At 40.6% G+C, this 22,852-nt stretch overlaps 1 long non-coding RNA gene across 1 annotated transcript; it reads right to left on the minus strand.

Moving 5' to 3' along the window:
• Positions 1-960: 960 nt before the first annotated feature.
• LOC120440844 lies at positions 961-20,099 on the minus strand. The gene is made up of 3 exons (XR_005613561.1): positions 20,037-20,099; positions 5,970-6,129; positions 961-1,007 (listed from the first exon to the last, which is right to left on the minus strand). It is a non-coding gene; the product is annotated as an uncharacterized LOC120440844 (long non-coding RNA).
• Between the last annotated feature and the right edge of the window lie 2,753 nt (positions 20,100-22,852).

The following is a 22,852-nucleotide window of genomic DNA, read 5'->3' on the forward strand; positions in this document are numbered from 1 at the left end:
GGCAAGCTACACTGATGTACTTCAACTTAGTTCAACTTTGTTATGTGATTGTATTTTTAAAATACACTATACTGTCTTTGTGGCTATATAGGAATAGCCATTTACAAGAGGGCAAAGGCACAGCTTTGACAAGAACTTAATGGTTATGGTATGAAAATGTCATTGATTTACCATTACTTAATAAGTTGAGGCTGTGAGTGTTTCTCATACTGTTGTCAAGCGGTACCTAATTAACATTAATTGCACTGGCAAGCAAAACTACAAAACAAACAAACAAAAAATGTTTAAAGGCCTTACTTATAATGAAATGTGTGGGCTTACTAATTCCTGCATGTCACCCACCATTATATGTAGCAACTGACTATTTTATGCTGTAGATAATAGAAAATTATCAGTAATTTTCAAACATATATTTATAAGAACGGGTCTGTTAAATCATCTGTTGGACTCACCGCACTAGTTAAACATACATGTAACTTGCCATTGAACAGGTTCGTGTGGATGGAGTGCAGTAATTTTTTTAATGTACTTTAATTTAATGTTACATTTCACAGTACAGTACAAGTGTAGCATTTACTTTTTTTTACATAATACTGACTGGCCAAATTTCTGCAATGTCAAAGGCCAATTATACTCTGACATGACACCTGATCAGCAGTTCTTCAAAATACTGTATAGCCTAATCTGTGAAATATATAACTCGATGTGCTATGAAGACCTTTGTAAGGGATACAGTCTTGTGTACTGCTGTCAGTATGTGTTACATTATAACCATATCTGTTTATACAGTTTATTTTGATGAGTTATGAAATATAATTGTTTATATATTTATTTTACTTAAAATGATCACCATGGCCTGGTGCTTGCCTCACAGCAAGAAGGTCCTGCAGGTTCTCTCTGCAAATGAATTTCTGTCCCTCTGTGTTAGCCCTGCATTGGGCTGGTGACCTGTCCAGAGTGTACCCTACCTCTCACCCTGTGGTCGCTTGAATAGGCTCCATCCCTCCCTGAAAAAAAAATAAGCGGGTGAAAATGGATGGATAGATGGATTAAATGATCAATTCAAGTCAGGTGGCATATTTGCTTTCTTACAAACATCATGACTGTTCTTCCATCGTTCTCTTTAGGACTAAATATCTCTATTTTCTACTCTTGTTGTCAAAACAGACTTGTTACTTTAGGTTTTACGCATTTGAGAGGAGTAGTTATTTCACTTTGCTGCAATGATTCTCAACATCAGGCCAAATGAAGGGAACAATAATACATACAGTCCTATTGATATAGCCATCACAGGTGCTTACTGCACATGAAGAGATGCAAGAGGCAGCAAATAAATAAATAAAGCCATCTGCTGTACTATACTCAGGTGTTGAAGTGCCCCGGAAAATTTCAGAATGGTTTTTGGTGCAAATCTCCATAAATGGTGGCCGTGGTACATCAGCATGTAGCTTAGGAGTAACTTTGTTTAAGTTGCAGGTTATTTCAAATGCAGCATTTCCAATAGCTCATCGAATATCAGAAAACACACTTTTTCTGTGCAGTTCTTACTATACAGAACTACAGGTACTATATTTCTTAGGTAGAGAAAAGACTGTTTTAATCTTCCTGAGATGGATAAAGATGTAAGAAAGACAGAATGGGAGAGGAACACGAGATTATTTTTAGAGGTATGGACTGGAAAATTAAAGCTTTTAGGTAATATCTTAATTTTTTGCAGAGATATTAGATCCATACAAGCGCTGTTGATGAAGTTATGTTTGTTTCCATATTGTGAAAACCTTGAAAAACAAAGTGAAGCATACTAACTGTGTCTTTTTTAGAGACTGCATGAAGATTCCAAGCTTACTTTTGGTTAAATGGGTTACTTTACTGCATTGTGGTAATAGCTCATGTAAGATCTGCTTATATCTTGTTGGATTCAGTTGCCAAAATCCACAAAAAGCAGCAGCACAAGTCTGCTGATCACAGCCTGCACAGAAAATCTACTGGAGCTCACAACAGGAATTACTGTGACATATTACTAAGTGACTCTTTTCCACACACTCCACCACTATAACAGGTATTATGGTTTGCACACCTGCCAAATCTTGCTTTAACCCCTGACTAAACTCATTTTTCTGTTTAGGTGCAGAGGCAATGTTGCTCATCGACGGTGCAACCTCAAAAGCTATTCTTTATTCCTTTTGTTTTCTCTGCTTGTATTCTACATAACAGCTGTTCAGGCTTAATACATTCATTAGAATTAGAATTTGATATAAAGTTTTATTCCCTTTTATTTATATTTCTTATCATCATACTAATGTAGCATTATATAAGAGTCCATTATCTTTGATTAAAAATAGATGGTATAAATGTCCTAAAGCTAACCTTTACTTTCATAATTCAAGTTGAATCAGCACTTTGAATCACAGTATTGCTTCAATACAAATGTCAATGCTTCCACTTAAGTGATGAACATCTGCACCTTTGACCTCTCTGCTTTTGGTAGCATTATGTATTGTGATCTTTGTTAAGCACATCTTTTCTTTAAAAAGATGTGGCATGTCTGGAAAAAGAAGACAAAGAAAGAAAAAAAACACATTTCCACAATTCATTGCTTATTGGCCCAACACTGCACCATCATTGCCTCTCTCTTCATGTTTAAACAGTGATTTTCCTGCTTTTCCACCATATTATTTTATTTTTCAATAAATTGTGTAAAACAAGTCCTGCCCAAAGTGAATGCATTGTGTGTTAATTGCATCATAAATATTTCAATTGAAATGTTGATCAATAAATGTCAGTGACCCAGCGCTACAACATCTTTAGTTTTCCACCACACACTTCACAGTATTAGCATTCTGATTCCAATACACCACACTATATTCATCGATTCCCTGTGAAGGACGAGTAGAGGTCATGTTTTCGATAATTACAAGCAGTGGATCACTAAGCTGTAAATAACATCAGCATCATTAGAGTGTGTTCGAGCAATTAGGAAGCATCTGTCTTTACTCGCAGGTTGAGAATACAAAATATGCCAGCAGACTCTCATCTGAAATCATAGAGTACATTGATCCTGGGTATTTTATTTGTTTGTCTGCTTTTGCTGTGTGCTTTGCTATAGAATTTGGTAAATAAGTAAATAAATAAGTGAATGGATGACAAAACTTTTCAGTTTGTTTGTTTGTTTTTTTATTACAGAATTATGGTGATCTTCTAGTTTTTCAAAATAATGATACAAAGAATTATACAACTCTGTTTACCTCCAGTCCTTTAGATAAGAAATATGTTACACCACCACTCAAAAACCCCTTTTCTCTCTGTTGACACACACACTCAAAGATGTAATGCCACTTGAACTTCATTTATTTTAAAGTGAACCATTTGTGTTTAAAGCCAGAGTCAGAGGGGCGCTCATGTGGCATTGCATTGTGTTTGTCAGGAAACACTAATCTGCACATAGTGAGAAACTGATATCATTGGCAGTGAAACCTTGGAGTGTAAGAGCTCCACAAATTCGGTCATATACTGTCAATGCCAGAGGATGAAGTGCAGGCTCCTGCTGTTTGCATGATCCACAGGCAGTTACCTCGGTTTGTGAACTCCAGGGGATCCAGCTGAGGGTTTTTTACAGTTTTGAGGTTTTGAAGTCTTTCGGGGACCGGAGATGTCAGGCTGATATGCGGCTTTTGAGGTCTAAGTCATGATTTTTTTTTTATTATTATTATTATTTATTAATGTATTTATTTATTTTCTTGTTTTATAGTGAATGGCATCATAAAAAGTTGTACTATGATATAGCATTATATTACATTTCAGAGTCAGTATACTGCAATCTATATATTGAGGATGCCAGTATAAAATGGTGATAATGGTGCTGCACAGTGCAGAAAAACAGCATGAACAAGGCCTGCTGTGGCCTTGGAGCCTTCCTGGTGTTAAATCTGCCGAATTTCCGGCATACCTCTAACAGATCGTAAGGCTGTACAGATGGCTGGAATTGAGGTGTGAAGTGGTTGGTTGAGAGGTGGGCTCAGCCAGGAGCGGATATCAGGTTGTTTTTCAGTTGGTAGTCTGATTAGCTGGTGGGAGATCTGTTAAGCAGAGAAGACATCCACTAGCAGCTGATGTCCAGTAGAATGACACATGCAGAACCATTTTACAGTAAATCTGGTAACCCAATTATTTCAGTGTTTAAAGGTTGTCTCCATTTCTTGTAAATTGTTTTCATATAGCTAGGAAGTGGGGTTTTTTTGGTCTGTTTTGTTTTTGTTTGAATGAAACAACAAATAGTTGAGGTAGTTGACAGACATGCATAGCACAAATTCAATTTGCTGCTAAACTTGAGTAACAAGATGAATAAATAAAAACAGTGTCTCAAGTCACTGAAAAGTTTTGCCGTACTGAAACTGAAAAGGGAAAGATAAGCACCCATACCATTGTGAGAAGTCTCAGAGCTTGAGTCTTCAGCCCAACAGCCCAACTATGGGGTGGTTTGGGTCAGATGTTCCTTTTGTCTTTAAAAGAGTTTACAGTATTGACAATGCAGTATTGTCATGGCAGGGCAGTTTGGTTTTTTGCATATCTATGTTCTACTTTTGGAGGTCTTTCGTCAGGTGGCGTTGCTGGGATGGGTCAGGTTGTGGTCTGCACCTGGTGGTGGAGTTTCCTGGTGGATTACCCTCCTCTCATACCTGGAGGAAATCATGTCATTGGCCATTCAGGTATATATTAGGCTGGCAATCTGGGAATTAGTTATTAAATAAAATGCCAGGGAAGATTTTTTTTTTTCATCCCAAACCAGCCCTGTATTAGATAGATGGTGCCACAGTTCCTCACCAGACCATCTTCATCACTACGGTGACGATCAGGCCACTGCTGGATAAGGATGGGTATTGATAAGATTTTCACGATTCCGATTCTTTTTTTAAAAAGGAGAACACTAAGGTCGATTGGCTTAGAACTTTGTTTTATATCTTCTCTTTGAACAAGATAGAAATTTAGGAGTAACATGGCCTTACAAACCCAACAGTGAGATCTTAAGAGATTCACAGCCTACAGCTCTTCAAAGTGGTGTCACAAGGTCCCCAGGAGAAAAATTGTAAATGTAAAACAATAAAATAAATATTCTTCTGTAGCAATAACAAAGTATAACATAAATTATTCTGTAGCAATTACACAAGAATATCCAGTAATGTCCCTGCCTACAATTAAACACATTCACTTACCGAAAATCGGGGGCATCTGCTGTGGCAAATGGGTGCAAAGCTTTTACCACAAACTTAGTCACTGCTCGGTGACATTCGTCTATCCTGGCCTGAAAGGAGACGCTACCGGTAGACTGCAGCGAGAACTGCCAGCATCTGAGGCAAGCCAGACTCTGTCTGTCTGCCTCATCATGGTCACCTAAATGCAGCGCACAGTAATGGCAGGTTTTGTAATAAGGCAGATCGCGCTAACATAATATGCACTGTTAGCTGATTATTTACCTGCCGCATTAACGGGAGAGGACGTGCAAACGTTACCGCTGCTGCTGGGTTGAGATTCATGAGTCCAGAGCCGAATTAAAAACACAACATTCATTTAAGGTTATCGCGTGTTTTGTGAGCAAATGCTTTTGCATATTCGTAGTGTTTCCTCCTTTAAATTAAATATCTACTTTGCAAGTATTGCAAGTTGCCCTGTTGTCATCCATTCTTGTAAAGTATAACCAAACTTTTGAGCGTTTGAGCTGCTTAGGCGCCCTGTTTCCTGCCAGGTAAATGACGCTTCCAATTCCTTGGAATCGTTTGCAAAAGTGGCAAACAATTCCAACGAATTGAAACAGTGGGAACCGGTTCTCAACAAGAACCGGGTTTCGATACCCATCCCTACTGCTGGATTGTTGTAGATCTCACAGTTTTTGCTGGATTAACTTGTACTTTGTGTTCCTTAATTTGTTACCTGGATGCCCTTGTGGAATCTTGGCTATTTGGCAGTAAACGTACCTTCTCTTGGTTGTTCACCCTTTGGAAGTCAGCAACCAGCCAGTTCCTCCATAGCAGCCATGGCCTCCACCTGCTTCTCCTCGCTCTGCCTGCCCGATCTCCACCTGCCAGCATTCTGGAACACTCCTGCAGGCTCAACACCCTTCCTCGTCCTGTTTGTCTGCAATTACAAGTAAGATCAAATCTGACAACCTGTGATTATTACCCTTTCCTGTTTGGAAACCTGGCTAACTTCCAGTCTCTCCCTGTGATTTTCTCAGAGTTAATGCTCCCTTGTTCCAGTATCACATCTGTCAAAAACTTCCCTTACTAACTTACTTACTAAACTTACTAAAGCTAAGCAAACAATAACTAGCTCCAAGTCTGCCTTTTGGGTCCATCTTGCACTCTATCAAGACAAGTATTTGATAGCTTTGAATTTGAGGTGTGTATGAATAAGAGTGGTTTAAAATATGTACAGCATGTGTTTTGTTGGTAAAGTTGGGTTGGGCATTACATATTTGACTGTATTATTATCTTGAATGTTGGATATATATTAAACTGTATAGTTTATTTAATATTGCATGTACTTATTTGGGGCTACAGACTGAAATTAGCTAGTAGCTAAATCTGGTTTAATGTATCTTTTCTCTTATAAGATCAATGTTTGTGAAAGGCCACTGAGAAATAAAGAGTGAAATTAAAATAAACCCGAAAACTGATTTAAACCTTAACCAGAACGTCATCAAGTGGAAAATATTAATCTATAAAGAAGAGGCAGCATCATTGTGTTTTCCTTAATTAATTCTTCTGGAGAGAGGCTTAATGGTCAAAAGCTCTACCACCTATTTTAGTTTTTGAAACTCCGTGAACCACAAATAAACCTGTATTCTGATTCAGCCAAATAATTCAAAGTAATCTAATAATATGGGAAAAATATGGTCTCTCTTTATAGTCCCTGTTAGTACTCGCACTGTGGCATTTTGGATCAAGTGAAGCCTTCAAAAGAAGGTTTTATGGCAACCACATAATAAAGAATTACAACAGTCCACACGCATATAAACTTGAGTGAAATCCCTTTCTTAATTCATGTGTTTAATATGATGTCAGCCCACGCTTGCAGCTTTAACAGCTTCAACTCTTCTAGGAAGGCTTTCCAGAAGGATTAAGAATGTGTTTCTGGATCAGTTTCTTTGACCAATCTTCCAGGAGTGAATTTGTGAGGTAAGAGACTGATGATGGATGAGAAGGCCTGGCTCACTTTTCTAAGTCATCCTAAAGGTGTTCTTTCAGGTTGAGGTCATGACTCTATGCAGTTATAATACCACTAACAGATGACTCTGGAATATTTCGTAGTGAGGAAATTTCAAGTTTGGACATCATATCACAGTACTACGCTGGAATTCACTGTGCTCTTGAGAGTGACCCACTTTTCCATAAGTGTTTGTATAAGCAGTCTACATGCCTGTGTGCTTGAATTTATGCACCTGTGACCATGAAAGTGATTGGAACACCCAAATTCAACGATGGTCAATGTGTGAGTAAATACTTTTAGCAATATAGTGTATCTTGTTAACAAATGATTGCAAGGTTCCGCAGCGTAGAAACTTTATTTATTCTTTATCCTTTGCAATTAAACACATGCATACACATACATACTCACAAGGTCAAAACAGTACACATTTTGCATTAGCAAAATGTGTAAATAAATGAAGGGTGCATACAGATTCATATTAGAATTTCGAAAAACCTTAAAAAGCAAAAAAGTCACCTTTTCAGTGGGATAAAAATTACTTTGTTATAGCTGCTGCTGCTACATTTGTTATCTCCTGGACCATGTTCTGAAATGATAACAGACTCAGGCAAATGATAGCAAAATACCTCATTGTTTTATGTTCAGTAATGTTGCTGGCTCCTTCAAGCTTTTATTTAACCTGCTGGAGGGTTTTAACTTGTAGGCTTCAAGCTTTCCCTAATAAAGTTGAGTTCAGCCTTAAGCCAGTGTTTGCCAGTCAGATCTGGAACTGATCTAGAACCCTCCTGTAGTGTAACTGAGACTTTAAAAGCTTGTCTGTGAGGTATCTGTGGGTGTTATTCATTATGAATGTCACCAACAACACAGTTTTTTCTGCTTTAAATGGAGACTACAGCCTGAACATAATAATATATTGTAAGTTGACTACAAATTATATTTTAAAACATCTTCCATGCAATACTAAACTATATTTAGCTATATTGCCTTTCACAACTAAAATTCAACAACACAACTATATATTAATTTTTGGCATCCTCACCTTTATATTACTTAAACCACAAACCTTTGGCAAAGCATGCTTAAGGAATCTACTATATCTACTATTGTTTGGGTGGGGGGGGGGTGTCTTTATATCCAGGGGAAATTGGCTGGTTGTTCATGAATGCACAGTCTTGCCAAAAATCACAGATGCTGTGGAAAAAAAATGCTTAAAGGGGTTTTCATTTCCCAAAGTAAGAATGATGTGGTGAACAATGACATTTAGAGAAAAGAGTCAGAGAAACAGGAAAGATGGGAAGACAGAATTATTAAACTGGTAGGGGGCTAATTACCAACTCCTGAGAATTTCCAATGCCATTATGGAATAATGAAAATATCACTCAAAACACTATTATAGAAATATTACATTTCATTAGACACCCCTAGAGCTGCTCCACTCCTTTATCACATTTTACAACTCGGGACACTTGTTTCATTCGCTTAATATTTAATGACTGATGGAATTATTAGTTGAACCACTGAGCACTCAGCTTTTGTGACAAAACTCAATCTAAATGGAGACTGCATTAAAGTAGATATGTTAAAAGAAAGGCAGTATTGAATTTAGGTGAGTTTTATGGACTACACTGGAAAAATGTGAACTGAATTGTCAAAGCAGTTAAGGAATTTGTTAAATGGTTAAAATAATAATGCACAAGAAGTTAAATAAAGACATTATACCACTGTAATAAATAAATAAATAATCACAATATTCATTGGAGACATGGTGGTCTCAAGATGCCTCTTTGTGAAGTACACGTTGCATGCAGATATTTTAAAGGGCATTTGGAATATTGCAAATGTCCACAAGGAAATCAATGAGGCACATGAGCTGAAAAAAAAAAGGAGCACTAGAGAAAGAAAACTAGGAATCTGCGAAATAAAGGAAAATATGACAAGTACAGCAGTCAATTATAGTGTGCTAATTAGCAGGTACATACACAGGAGAAAGTATTTGGTAAATCTAAGAGTTGCACCACACAAAAAAGCATGGCGAACAAAGCAAACGTTAACAGTTGAACGAATTTAGGCATATTGCAGAGGTAGATGTGGTTGATCTGATCAGATTAGTGTAACAAACGGTATTGAAAGACTTAAAACGTCCTTTTCTGCAGTTGCACTGAATACTGCAAGTGAATGTAAATGATCAATGCAAAATGTCACCAAAGGGAGTTGTTCAGAGGAGACGGAGTTTAACAAGCATCGTTGACAAGAGAAGGAATGGATATGGATTTCTAACACTGGTTTGTTAAAGTGACAAGCATAACAGGATTCAGTAAAATTTCTTCAAATATATAGCTTCTTGTTTACTGTATGTATTCAGAGCAGATTAACGTGTGGCTGTCTTGAGAAATTTATCAGCTTTATTATTGTGATTATTTTTTTCCAATAACATTTTTTTTTTTTTTACATTTAAATTTACATTTTTTAATGTGGACAAATCCCCCAAAATGTTTTCTTCCTAGAAAACCTCTCTGAGCTCAACTCTGAGCGCTATTATTGTTTCAACACTCATCCAGGAGCGGGGATGTGTTACTGGTGAGAGACACTAAAAGTAGAAAAAGGACGAAGAGATTGTGAGGCAGATAGACAGGGAGAGAATGAGTTAGGAAGAAGACAGGAAGAAGATGAAAACCTGCATTAGACAGTATTATTGTTGTAAAAATATTGCATATTGAGCCCTTGCATATTGTTCAATATTCATGCTTTCGTGCTGTGGTCTGCAAAATTTTTTAAAAATTTGTCTTTGGGTAAAAAAAGACTTCCATCATAATAGTTGTCTGTAGCATATTTTGAATATTTTGGGTTTGCGTCACCTGTTTTGGGAGAAAGCGTCTTTCATACAATATTATAATAGTAATAATACATTTTATTTGAAAGCGCCTTTCAAAACACTCAAGGTCACTGTACACAGTAGAATAAAAAGCAACATAAAAGCAAGCAGTTTACACAATCATAAAAGTATAAGACATAAACAAATTTAAAATAGCAGAGTGGAGAGGTTATGTGGTATAAGCTACTTTGTACAAGTGAGTTTTGAGTTGGGACTTAAAGAGAGAGAAGGAAGAGATATGGGGCGATCGTGGCTCAAGAGTTGGGAGTTCGCCTTGTAATCGGAAGGTTACCGGTTCGAGCCCCGGCTCGGACAGTCTCGGTCGTTGTGTCCTTGGGCAAGACACTTCACCCGTTGCCTACTGGTGGTGGTCAGAGGGCCCGGTGGCGCCAGTGTCCGGCAGCCTCGCCTCTGTCAGTGCGCCCCAGGGTGGCTGTGGCTACAATGTAGCTTGCCATCACCAGTGTGTGTGAATGGGTGAATGACTGGATATGTAAAGCGCTTTGGGGTCCTTAGGGACTAGAAAGCGCTATATAAATACAGGCCATATTTCTTAAATCAGGAGGTAGGGAATTCCAGAGTCGAGGAGCAGAGCAGCAGAAAGCCCTGCTCCCCATGGTGGCAAGACGGGTGGAGGGGACAGAGAGAGAAAGGGAAGAAGAAGATGTTCTTTGTTTAACATAACTGCCATAATGATTTAAATCGATTTTATGATTCTCTTATTCAAAGTGAAAATGGGTCAAAATTCTTCCACATGTGGAGTGAGATGCTCATAAAGTCATACAAAAAATGACTCCTTTAAGTTACTGGTGCTAAAAGTAGTTCCACCACCTACAGAATCATTTAGTTTTTGTTAAATAATGGCACCCTCAGGCACTGGCCAAAAAGACCTAAATGCGGGATTCACAGAAAAACATAAATGAACAACAAAATAAACATTTATTAATGTCATGATCCTGGGTCCTTTTGACCCAGCGTTTTGTGTTTTCTATTATTGTGATTTTGGTTCTGTTCTTCCTCTGTTTAGTGTTTACTCTGTGCTGCCCGTGTGTTCCTGTGTCAAGTCTGCGTTTCTTAGTCTGTGTCCTTGCATGTGTAAGTTCCTGTTTTATTGTGAAGGCCTGCGTCTTATGTGAGTGTTTTCAGTTTGCCTCCCTGGTCTTGTCATGTTAATCATTCCCAGCTGTGTCCTCCACCTGTGTGCAATCTCCCTGTGTTTCTCTGGGTGTATTTAAGTCATGTCTTCTGTTGTAGTTGTCGCTGGTTCGTCTGTGTTGTTTACCTCGGCCTCCCTGCGTCTCTCCATCAGTCCTCCCTGCATCTACGTTTCGGGTTTGTTTTGTTAGTTTGCTCAGTTTAGATTTTCCTGTTTCACCTTCACCCGCGCCATTGCTGTTTGTATTTTCTTTTGTTAAATAAATACTCATTTGCACCAGAGCTGCCGCATTTTGGGTCCTATCTCCAATTCCACACGTCTGCCACACCGGATGTGACAGTACGAACCAGCCACCATGGACCCAGCGGCAGTAAATCCGTCCGAGGAGCTCCGGGACGACATTACGTATAATGTGGAGATTCTCCTCGGGCTGTGGCTAGAGAACCCTCCGGAGGAGCTTCGCCGTGCAGTGGAAAGCCGGCTACAACGGCTCTTTTCTGGCCTGCCATGGTTTCTGAAGTCGCTTCCTCCGACCATGCAGGCTTTTCTCCAGCACACACCTCACCTTCTCTCAGCCACTCCTGCCTCGCTGCCTGACTCGCCGGATGTGATCTTGCCCGGCCCGTCGGAGCCGTCTGCGGGGAGGAAACGTCGATCGCGCCGCTGGCACGCCACCCCACAGCTGGACGTTCGGACTTCTAATTCGCCGGCTGTGGTGAGTGAGGACTCTTTTTCGGACTACGTGACTGTTCATTCAGGGGCTGTGTTTTGTGCAGCGGATAGCAGTACGAACTGCTTATTGCCTGCTCAGCTACCTTCAGCTCAGTTACCAGTGGCAGCCGCTCACACACCTTCAGCTCAGTTACCAGTGGCAGCCGCTCACACACCTTCAGCTCAGGCCCCTGTGCCTCCAGTGTCACCTGTAGCTCAGTCTCCAGTGTCGCCTGTAGTTCACGCTCTAGCGCCTCCAGTGTCGCCTGTAGTTCACGCTCTAGCGCCTCCAGTGTCGCCTGTAGTTCACGCTCTAGCGCCTCCAGTGTCGCCTGTAGTTCACGCTCTAGCGCCTCCAGTGTCGCCTGTAATTCACGCTCCAGTATCACTAGTTTCACTCATTCACTCCATGCAGGGAGAAAGACTTATTTCTACTCAAGGTGCTTTTCATGGTTTAGCTGCCATTGGCACAGTTTGCCACTCCAGGGCTTCCCCAGAGGCTAGGTCTCAGTCCCCAGCTGATTCTAGACCCCTGAAGTTTAAGCAGCCACCTGAGAACTGCACCACGTCAGCGTTGCCTGGGCAGAGCCAGTGCTCAGTGCATTGCCAGTCGCCTTTGTGTCAGCTAGTGGACTCCATGCTTGCTGGCTTTGTGATGGCTTCTGCTGGAGGGTCCGTGGGACCGCTCCAGCCTTTGTCTCCTGTCTCCGCTGGAGGGGCCAAGGGATCCGTCCAGCCCGCAGCGCCTCCTTCTCCGGCTTCCACGCCGTCGCCCGCAGCGCCTCCTTCTCCGGCTTCCACGCCGTCGCCCGCAGCGCCTCCATCTCCGGCTTCCACGCCGTCACCAGCTGCAGCCTCCGTGTCTTCACCCTCGCCAGCTGCAGCCTCCGTGTCTTCACCCTCGCCAGCTGCAGCCTCCGTGTCTTCACCCTCGCCAGCTGCAGCCTCCGTGTCTTCACCCTCGCCAGCTGCAGCCTCCGTGTCTTCACCCTCGCCAGCTGCAGCCTCCGTGTCTTCACCCTCGCCAGCTGCAGCCTCCGTGTCTGGGTCTGCAGCTTACTAGCCACTGGCCAGGCGCCATCGCCATCGTGGGCGGCCCCCAGACTCCCTTCGCCTGAGTCGCCACCGTTGCCTTCCGCACGGCCGGCCCCCGGACCAGCTCCTTTGCCAACGACGACGCCGCTGCCTTCCACACGGCTGGCCCCCTGAACTGTTTGGGCTCCGGTGCTGTCGGCCCCCGGGCCGACCCCCTGAACTATTCTGTTTTGGACTTTGTTTTCTTGTGCTCTGGTGTGTTTCTTTTCTTGTGGTTTTGGGACTCGTGTTTTGTTTATTACCTTCTAGTGCACCTGTTTTGTTTTGCTCCGGCCTCCCTGCGTCTCTCCATCCGGCCTCCCTGCATCTACGTTTCGGGTTTGTTTTGTTAGTTTGCTCAGTTTAGGTTTTCCTGTTTCACCTTCACCCGCGCCATTGCTGTTTGTATTTTCTTTTGTTAAATAAATACTCATCTGCACCAGAGCTGCCGCATTTTGGGTCCTATCTCCAATTCCACACGTCTGCCACACCGGACGTGACAATTAAGTGGGATGTCCATCATAATTCAACACAGAAAGTTCCCAGTAGAATCCAAAACTCCAAAGCACAAGGTACACTTGATAGGAGGAGATTAAGACACATTCAAACAATGAATATCAGCCAACTGAGTGAGAACTATAGGCACAGGTAAAACTAATTAGGGTACTGACACAAAAGTAAAATTAAAGAGAAACGTGACTACCAAAATAAAATAGGAAATGACATAACAGGATAACACAAAATAAAGAGATGGAGACTAAATAAGTTACAAGATAACACAGGGGAGGCAGAATCTCAAGGAATTATAAACTACACATGTAACCACACACAGGAACTGGATTTTCAAAAGGTAGCAATAACTAAAACTGAGAATCAAATTATAAAGAAATCAACACAAAATATTTAGCTAGGAAAGCAACCACCAAATACCTGGAGAGTACACCTAAGCACTTTCAGATATCCTGCTGGATAATAAGCTGGCTAAAGAAGGAGAAGCCAGTGACATAAAGACAAGAAAGCTCCTCACCATGCATGGAGGGTTTCACCCCAAGTCCAACGCCCTGAGCCTGTACGCTAAGTGGAATGAAGGAGGCTGAGGACTAGTGAGTGTCAGAACCACTATCCAGGATGAAACAACAGATATCTATGAGTACATCAGGAAGATGACCACAACTGATCATGTGTTTAGTAAATACCTCAGGCAGCTGAAACCTGAGGAATAAGAAGAGTAAGAGGAGGAACCATCACAGAGGACAGGCCCCTGCACAGCATGTACTACTAGCAGATAGAAGAAGTAGCTGATATCGAGATGCCATGCGCTCATGGAGTGCAGTCAGCTTCTTCAGCCAGTAGGTGGGACTCATGTCAGGGCCTGGTGCTGTCAGACTGTTCATTCTACATACTCTTTCTTGGATGTCTGCCACTATGATGGTTACTGGATCCTGCTCAAGGAGGTTGCTGAGGAGGAAAAGTATGCAACTTCCCTGAGTTGATCTTGGCCTTTAGTCACCTTCTCCATGGAGGGTGCTGCTCCTTGTTGCTGTTAATCTTGTTGCCAAGCATCTCTGTAATCACTGCTGCCATGGTATAGATCAGCTGATTAGTTTCGGTGATGGTCGTGGTAGGGATTGTCCGTAATGCTGCATTCACATCTTCTAGTAGGAGTAGTAGGAGTCGAACCCCTGACTTTTATATACTCATACACATAGCCTCTATGATGTGGGTCATCAGCTGGTCAAAAAGTCCACTGTCCATTTTCCAAGACATCTGAACCAGCCGTTTTTCCATTCTAATTCTACTACCCTCACTCCTTTCTTACTAACTCTGTGCACTTCCTGATTCACTAACTGTCCTCCATCTGTCCTCCTCTCTCTCATTTTTGACATTCATCAGCTCCTCAAAGTCCTCCTTACATCTTCTCAACACATGTTCTTCACTTGTTAGGACATTTTTATCTCTACTCTTAATCATCCAAACCTGCTGCACATCCTTTCCAGCTCAATCTCTCTGGATAGCCAATTGATACAAGTCCCTCACTTAGCGTTTAGCTCCACATACATCTCAATAAAAGCATTTTCCTTTTCTTCTGCCACCTCTCTCTTTGCTGTATGGATAGCCTCAGAGTCATCCTGTCTATGTTCTTTGCCAACCTCTTCCTTTAAATACTTTCCTCTACTTCCTCTTTCCACCACCCTATCTCCCCCTGGGGATACTCCATTTGTGTTCCTATCTACACTATGGTAAGAACAGTTTGAATCCACCTCGAGTCCTCCTGCCCTTGCATCCCTTCCACCTTGTCTACTGCAGACACAATATATCAACCTTCCTTCTCTCCATTGTATCAGCCAACTCTCCCTCTTTACCAGTCATAGTCACTACATTTAAAGTGCCTACTCTCACCTCCTCACTCATGGCTTCCTTCTGCCTGTGTCCACCAGCTCCTTGGTATCCAACAGAACCAGAAGTGGTCGTTGTTAACCCAGACCGACCAATCTAGTATGTAAATCCCATTCTTGATGATCCACATGTTCGATTTTATGCCTGAGGTTTGGAAACAGCACAAGGAATACAATGGGTTGTGGGCCCCATGGCTGGGTTGAAGTCTCTTTCTATCATGATATATGTTTGTAAGTGTTCCGGTGTGATTCTACTGTAATTTACTCCCCTCTTATCATCAGCTGTTTGTAACAGCGATGAAAGTAAAAGCAATTGTTTGGATTTAATGCTGTGAGGTTTATACATACTTCTTTTTCACAGTGGCCCAGCTTCTTTAGATTCGGTCGTAATTAATATATTTTAATCCATTTAGATAAGTGATTGCATCTCAAAAGATATTTAAGCTTGTGCATTATGTGAACATTAACAGTCAATCACTATCTTTTAATCATCATTACCACCTTCTAGTTGAATTTCACATGTAACTGACTTTTCACATATACCATGTCCATAGTTTGCAGTGAAGACAAGTAGGGGTTTTAAACAAAATCTTACAACAATACATCAATAATCTATTGTTATACTGTTGTACAGTTTTCCTATTTCATGGTGTGATTAGAAATGAATATTGAGTTAAAAAAAAAAAGCAAAAAAATTTGTTATTCACTGTTTCAGTGTACTGTCAAGTAATATAAAACATGTATTAGTAGTCTCACCATTAGAAGCTGTGTTATTGTCAGCAATCAGGGTCATGTGTGCTGACTTGATAAAATTTTAGAACTTAATAAATCTGGGATTTCTTTCTCTTTCTCCAAGTGAGATGAGAAGATAAACATTCGCATTACCATTTCTAACCACTGATCTGCACAATGCTTTTGAAAGACTGCCTTAAACCCCATTCAAACGAGCGCTACCAAAAACAGAGCGCTGATAGTAGATGGTGGAAATTAACTTGTCGTTGGCCATCAGGCTAATTGGCTGGGTGATGTGACAGCTCATGAAGCAAGGTTGTGAGGCTCCAAGAAGACTTTATTCTCTGCTTTGCATGGTCTCTATGATGCTCTCCCTCTCTTTCCTGTCTGTCTATCTGTCTGTCTGTCTGTCTCTCTCTCTCTCTCTCTCACACACACACACACACACACACACACACACAGCTATACTCGCAGCCACACAAACTCACACCTACCTCATCCCTGTGACAGCTAAATTGGGATTAACGAGCTTTAAGGGAAAAGCTGTAACAGCAGATCCCTTTCCCTTTGTTTTTCTTCCATTGACACCCCCATGCATGCCTGGCAGGCTGACTGTCTAACTGCCTGGTGCTTGGTCTTGCATCAAATGGAAAGGTTTCCTTTTTTAACATGGTATAGACCGTCTTGGTACACACAGCCCAAGGACTTTTGTTTTTTTCTGACGCAACATTGGTGAGCAAACTGAGCTTTGGGATCAAGCTCAATTTAGAATGAAAAGAGAAATTTTTGTACAAAACATAAAGATTTGAGTTTAAAACACAGCATATTTAAAAAAAAACACACACACAAACACTTGAGTACATATATTAATAGGACAGGACTAAAAGGAACAAAAGTTAATGGGCCCTAATGTAACAGACCATAACAGATGGTGAGGCTTTGAGTTGGCAAAGTGAGACTAAGCTGAAGTCAGCATGATATACTAGTGCCAGTTTCACACCATGCCATATTTTATGGTGAACTGAAGCTTCACAGCATGCACAAATATTGTGGGAAATATTGGTCTTTGGTATTTAAGATTGTGCCACAGAGATACATTTTTGTCAATAAAAGCAACCGACTGTCTTCAGTTTGCCTAATGGACAAACAGAGCCACAGAGGATGCCATCGCCCTGACAATGCACACCGCCCTCACTCACCTGGAAAACAGGAATACATATGCAAGAATGCTCTTCATTGACTACAGCTCAGCTTTTAACACCATCATCCCCTCTAAAACTTGCCTCGAAGCTCGTCGACTTTGGGTTACAAACACCAATCTGCAGATGGATTCTAAACTTCCTCACAAACAGGCCCCAGGTGGTGAGATTTGGTAAGCACACCTCCTCGTCACTCATCCTAAACACAGGAACACCACAGGGTTGTGTGCTTAGCCCCCTCCTTTATTCCCTGTTTACACACGACTGTGTTGCTAAACATAAGTCCAACACCATTATCAAGTTTGCAGATGACACAACCATCATAGGCCTCATCACAGACAATGATGAGACAGCCTATAGAGAGGAGGTGATGGGACTGTACAAGTAGTGCCTGGAAAATAACCTGTCTCTCACCATCAGCAAAACTAGAGAAATGATAGTGGAGTACCGGAAACGACCAGTCAGGAAACACCAGCGCATCCACATCAACGGTGTCAAGGTTGAAAGGGTCAGCAACTTCAAATTCCTTGGAGTCAACATCACCGAGGATCTCTCCTGGACCCTTCACACAGACACTGCTATCAGGAAAGCTTGCCAGCGACTCTACTTCCTGAGGAGGCTGAGGAAGTTTGGCATGAACGCTAACATCACCTCAAATTTCTACAGATGTGCGATCGAGAGCTTGCTGACGAGCAGCATTACAGTTTGGTACGAAAGCTGCTCTGCCAGCAGCCGTAAATCACTACAAAGGGTGGTGAAGGCAGCAGAGCACATCACTGGCATGAGGCTTCCTGCTATTCAGGACATCTATCTTCAAAGGTGCCTCCGCAAAGCACACAGCATCATCAAGGACCACAGCCACCCAGCACATCAGCTGTTCTCCTTGTTACCATCTGGCAGACGTTACAGGAGTCTGTCTGCTCGGACTACAAGACTTAAAAACAGTTTTTACCATCAAGCCATACGACACCTCAACCACAACACATAAACGCACATACCACACTTCACAGGATGCACTCAGAAGCTGTCCTACAGTTTTACAAGTACATTGTAAACTCTGCACTGGTCACTTCACGCTTATTAGTATTTAAACAAATAAAAAAACCTTACTCCGTGCAATACTGTACTAACTGCCACTCAAAATCTTGTACTGTTCAGTTTGTACTACAGAATGAGTGATAGCAACATATTCTACTGCCTTTTATCTGCTACTGCTAGTCTGAAATCATGCTTATTAGCCAAGTATTTATTCATTTGTTATCTGATCATGGTTACAGCTTGAGAAGTATGCCATACATCATATACTACAAATAGAGTTATTATGTTTTCTTTTTCTGGTACATGAGCAGGTGACACATCAGAAAAGGCTAGGTACAAGCCTGTCATTGCCTCTTATATAACTGTAGAAGAATTTCCTGACACACTGCAACATAAAATGAGAAGGATCTGCAGCTTTAGGTTGAATGGTTTTATTACCTTCATGGCTGTCACATCAGTCTCCTTATGGACTACAAGGCTATAACTATGCTCTGGTTATTTGGCACACAATCCTGGCTCCTCCATTTGTAAAGATGAGGGGGATTTCTTAGGTACCCCAGGGAGGACTAGAAGACATTAAGATGCTATTCGCAGTCTCACCAGGACACGTGTACCCTTATCCTCAACATCAACTGTGTGCCTGCAAGGGGTCGACTGCCAAGTATGCCAGAGAGGCTTCTTCTGCTGGTTTGTGTGTCATCACCATTCTCCTGTAAGTGAATGTGTGCAACCAAAAATGTGCATACATACATATGACTTTTAAGTTCTTGTGCAGATGTTTTCTGTTATTAATGGTTTGTCAGCTGTAAATGAGCCAGAGCTGATTATGGGAGTACAATTATCCTCTGTAGTCCCTGGCCATATGTTAAAATATATCTTGACAATTACTTTGAAGAAAACAAAAATGCACACAATGCTTAAAAAAACCCAACAGTGCTCTAGACAAAAGGGCAGGTCTGTGATATCAACACTTCAGACAGACTTTGTCTGAGACAATAAGGATATATTAAAAAGGAACATTTTATTTTTATTAGTCCAGCTACAAGTCTCAGTGCATTATGCAATAAACAGTACTGACATGCATCTTCATTTCAGATATATTGTGTTGCCATACAAAGCTAAAAATCTGAAAATATTGTAAGAGCCCAAACATTTTTGAGCCTAACTCTAGTACCTACAGACACATGTACTTATGCCATGCTTGAAAAGGTATAATTCTTCATTTTCATTGTAACAGTCAGAAAATAGTAATTACATTAAGATAAGAATACTTGCCCTTACTGACCGGTAAATAAACTAGTGTAGCTTTTCCCCCATGTCACAGTACTCTTCATTAGCAAGAGTTAAAAGTAACTTTCACTTTGTTTTTCTTACAGAACTGTAAACCTGTGTCTAAACATAGTCCAATTAGATTATAGTTCTTATGTAATGTCATATAGTTGAAAGAAAGAGAGACACATTAATTGAAGTATAATGAATTGTTGTATGTGACAGGGCCGTGCAGAGACGTTTATAGGGGCGGGTGCTCAAAGCTAAAAAAGGGCACATTGAACCAGGCTGAATAACAACAACACACATTCATCAAGAATCTAATATGGGATCGCATCATACTATATCACTGTTGTGAGGCAAAGCAAACGTAGCCTATGTTTTACCTGATGGGTACAATGTTGCTATTGAGGGGTTGCTGCTGCTCCTGCTGCTGATAGTGCTGGAGGGCAGGGCTGTGTTGATCTGAGACTGTAGACATTAAAAAGTCCATAGGAGAGATGGTAGCTGATTAAACAAGTGTCATGAGATAATAACAAAATGCAAAGATTGGTGACAGCACTTGGAACCACAAGGCAACAAAAAACTGAGAAATAAACTAGACCCTGCCTGTGAATCACTCTTTGCCTCTCTTCCTCCTTCCATCCCCTCATTTCATCTATCACTCTCCACTTGCTGTCCATCTGAGAACAAGGCATAACTTGCTATTGCAATACACTATTGCAATACACACCAGTGCGTGAATGTGAGAGTGAATGAATAGTGGCATTGTAAAGCGCTTTGGGTGCCTTAAAAGCGCTATATGAAATCCAATCCATTATTATTATTATTATTATTATTGTTACTATTATTTAATTATCCACACTTAACAACTCTTACACTTAATCTATAATAAAATGATGACAGAAAAATGTTATAGAAGCAAAACATTTCAGTTGTGCTTATTATTATTTTTATACTGGAATACCTCTCCAACAACTGGTACATGTGTTAATGTTACCTGTGCTCTTTGTAATCCAGCTGCTGAGGAATCCACTGCCTTTAGTAGCCTCACACAGCTCCTACTGTTTCCTCCTCATGTCCTTACCAGCCATGTCTGGACAATGTTATGAGTAATAATTCAAAAATCCATATACATAAAACACACACATGCATGCACACACAGTGACATTTTAGACCTTCTTCAGAATACTGTATATACTGTGGGCACAAGTTTCCATCATGGTGTTGATCCAGAATCCTTCCCTTATTATTTATCACTAGAGCTACAATAATAAAGCAATGAGGAAAAAAAGTAACAAATTTATAATAATGTATTTATGATGATTCCATTTGTTTCACTATCCACTCTGTGCAGGCAGAAAGCTTATTACATTTTTAAACTGTAGAGATACAATAATTTTGCTGCTGTAAAATCAGCATTTTGTCTTATTTAAAATATAAATCTAATATAATCTGTTTCTTAATGTATGTTCTTTAAAATACAGCGTGTTTTTTTAAAAATATTATAATTATAATAATCCATAATTATGTGGACATGCATATTAGATCGTTTTAAGTGAAATATAAGCCCTCCAGAAAGGCAGGAAAAGCCCTGTAACTTACTTTAAAACTAAATAAGTCCCCTAAAACGGTGACAGAGCTACAGACCCATGACAGCCTTACCCAGTGAGCCAGCAGCTATGACCAGCACTACTTGTGAAGTTAATAAAAGGACAGGTAAAGTTTGTCGCGCTGTTGCACACACAGCACGCTCATTTGTTTCAGTTCGTCAGTTGCCACAAGACAGCTTACCAACGTGTACGTGATAAGCTAATACTCCTGTGTGCTTTAGACTACAGTGTGCGCTGTACACCTACTTACTGTTTTTGTCGCATCAGTCTGTGTCTCTGAGTTAATTTGTGTTTCTCCTACAGCTCCGGACCGCAAAAAATGCGCGTGCACTTTGTGAGCTCGTTCCCGGCTCGTAACCAGCGCGTTCTGCCGTCAAGGGCGATCATTGGTTAATGGTGATCATGTGACTGATGCAAGCCAGATCCTTTTATTTAGCAAAAATGTGATTAATAGTTAAATATTATTGTTGAGGGGCACAGATAGGACTCCACAAGCACACACACATTTAAAAAAAAATAATTAAAAATTAAAAATAAAATTGCCTCAACAAAAGGGCACTTTGGGCACCCATCAGGAAAGGGGCGGGTGCTCAAGCCCCTTCCGCCCCCCCCCTCTGCACGTGCCTGGTATGTGAAATAAACTGTGAATTAAGAAAAATATTATGACATGAAGGAAGTTCAGAGCATTTCTCTTTCTTTCTTTTTGGGTGAGTAATTAGTGTTAAAAAGAAGGTTGTGTCTGGTTTCTGTACAGTATGTGCAGCACCTGTGTTTAGTGTATCCTTCCAGTCATTGCCAGATAGCTAAATTACAATTTCTCCCATCTGTTAGCCAGGCTCAGGGTAAAAAAAAAAAAAAGCAAGAAAAAAAAAAGCTGAGCATATAGGGAGCAAAGATGAAGCAGAAAAAAATGGGAAAAATAGATATAATTAGGGAGAGGGAAAAGAGACATCCAGCTGAAAAAAAATGAAATAAAAACTTTAATTAAGAACCCCATGACAAAACTGCTTACTTAGAAGTTTATAAAAAGGTACCGTTTCAGTTTCAGACCAACCCATCTCTGAAGAAGGGACACATAAACATTCATGAGGTCAGAATTCATTAGTTAGAAAAATAGCTTATAAAAACAAAACTGCCTCTTACCTTGCTCTCCCCTCACTTATTTGTTCTCTCTTCCTTTAAAGCTCAGCAGAAATAATGAGCTGATAACAAAGTGTCTGTTTGACACCTGCTGAAACTCTTAAAGGTATTTTTTGTCTGTTTCGCTGATTCCTTTAAAGGTTTTCAAGAGGGAAAAAAAAACTTGCCACATTTATTCATTTATTTTTAACATGCAACGTGAAGTAATGGATGTGAAGTCTTTATTCAGCTACTTAGTGATAAATTAGTGTAGTTATTATTTTGCACTTGTTTCATATATCCAGGGTGTATTGAGCAGTTACACACACGTACACAGCAGAGAGCTGGCATGAATACCAACACTTTTGATTATTTGTGGTCCATGATTCTCAACCCAGCAATTAGTGACATGGAAAAACTACAGGCCAGGCAACATGAACACACACACACACACATAAATATCAGAGGAT

Source organism: Oreochromis aureus, linkage group 7 (assembly GCF_013358895.1).
Source record: "Oreochromis aureus strain Israel breed Guangdong linkage group 7, ZZ_aureus, whole genome shotgun sequence".
NCBI classification, from domain to species: Eukaryota; Metazoa; Chordata; class Actinopteri; order Cichliformes; family Cichlidae; genus Oreochromis; species Oreochromis aureus.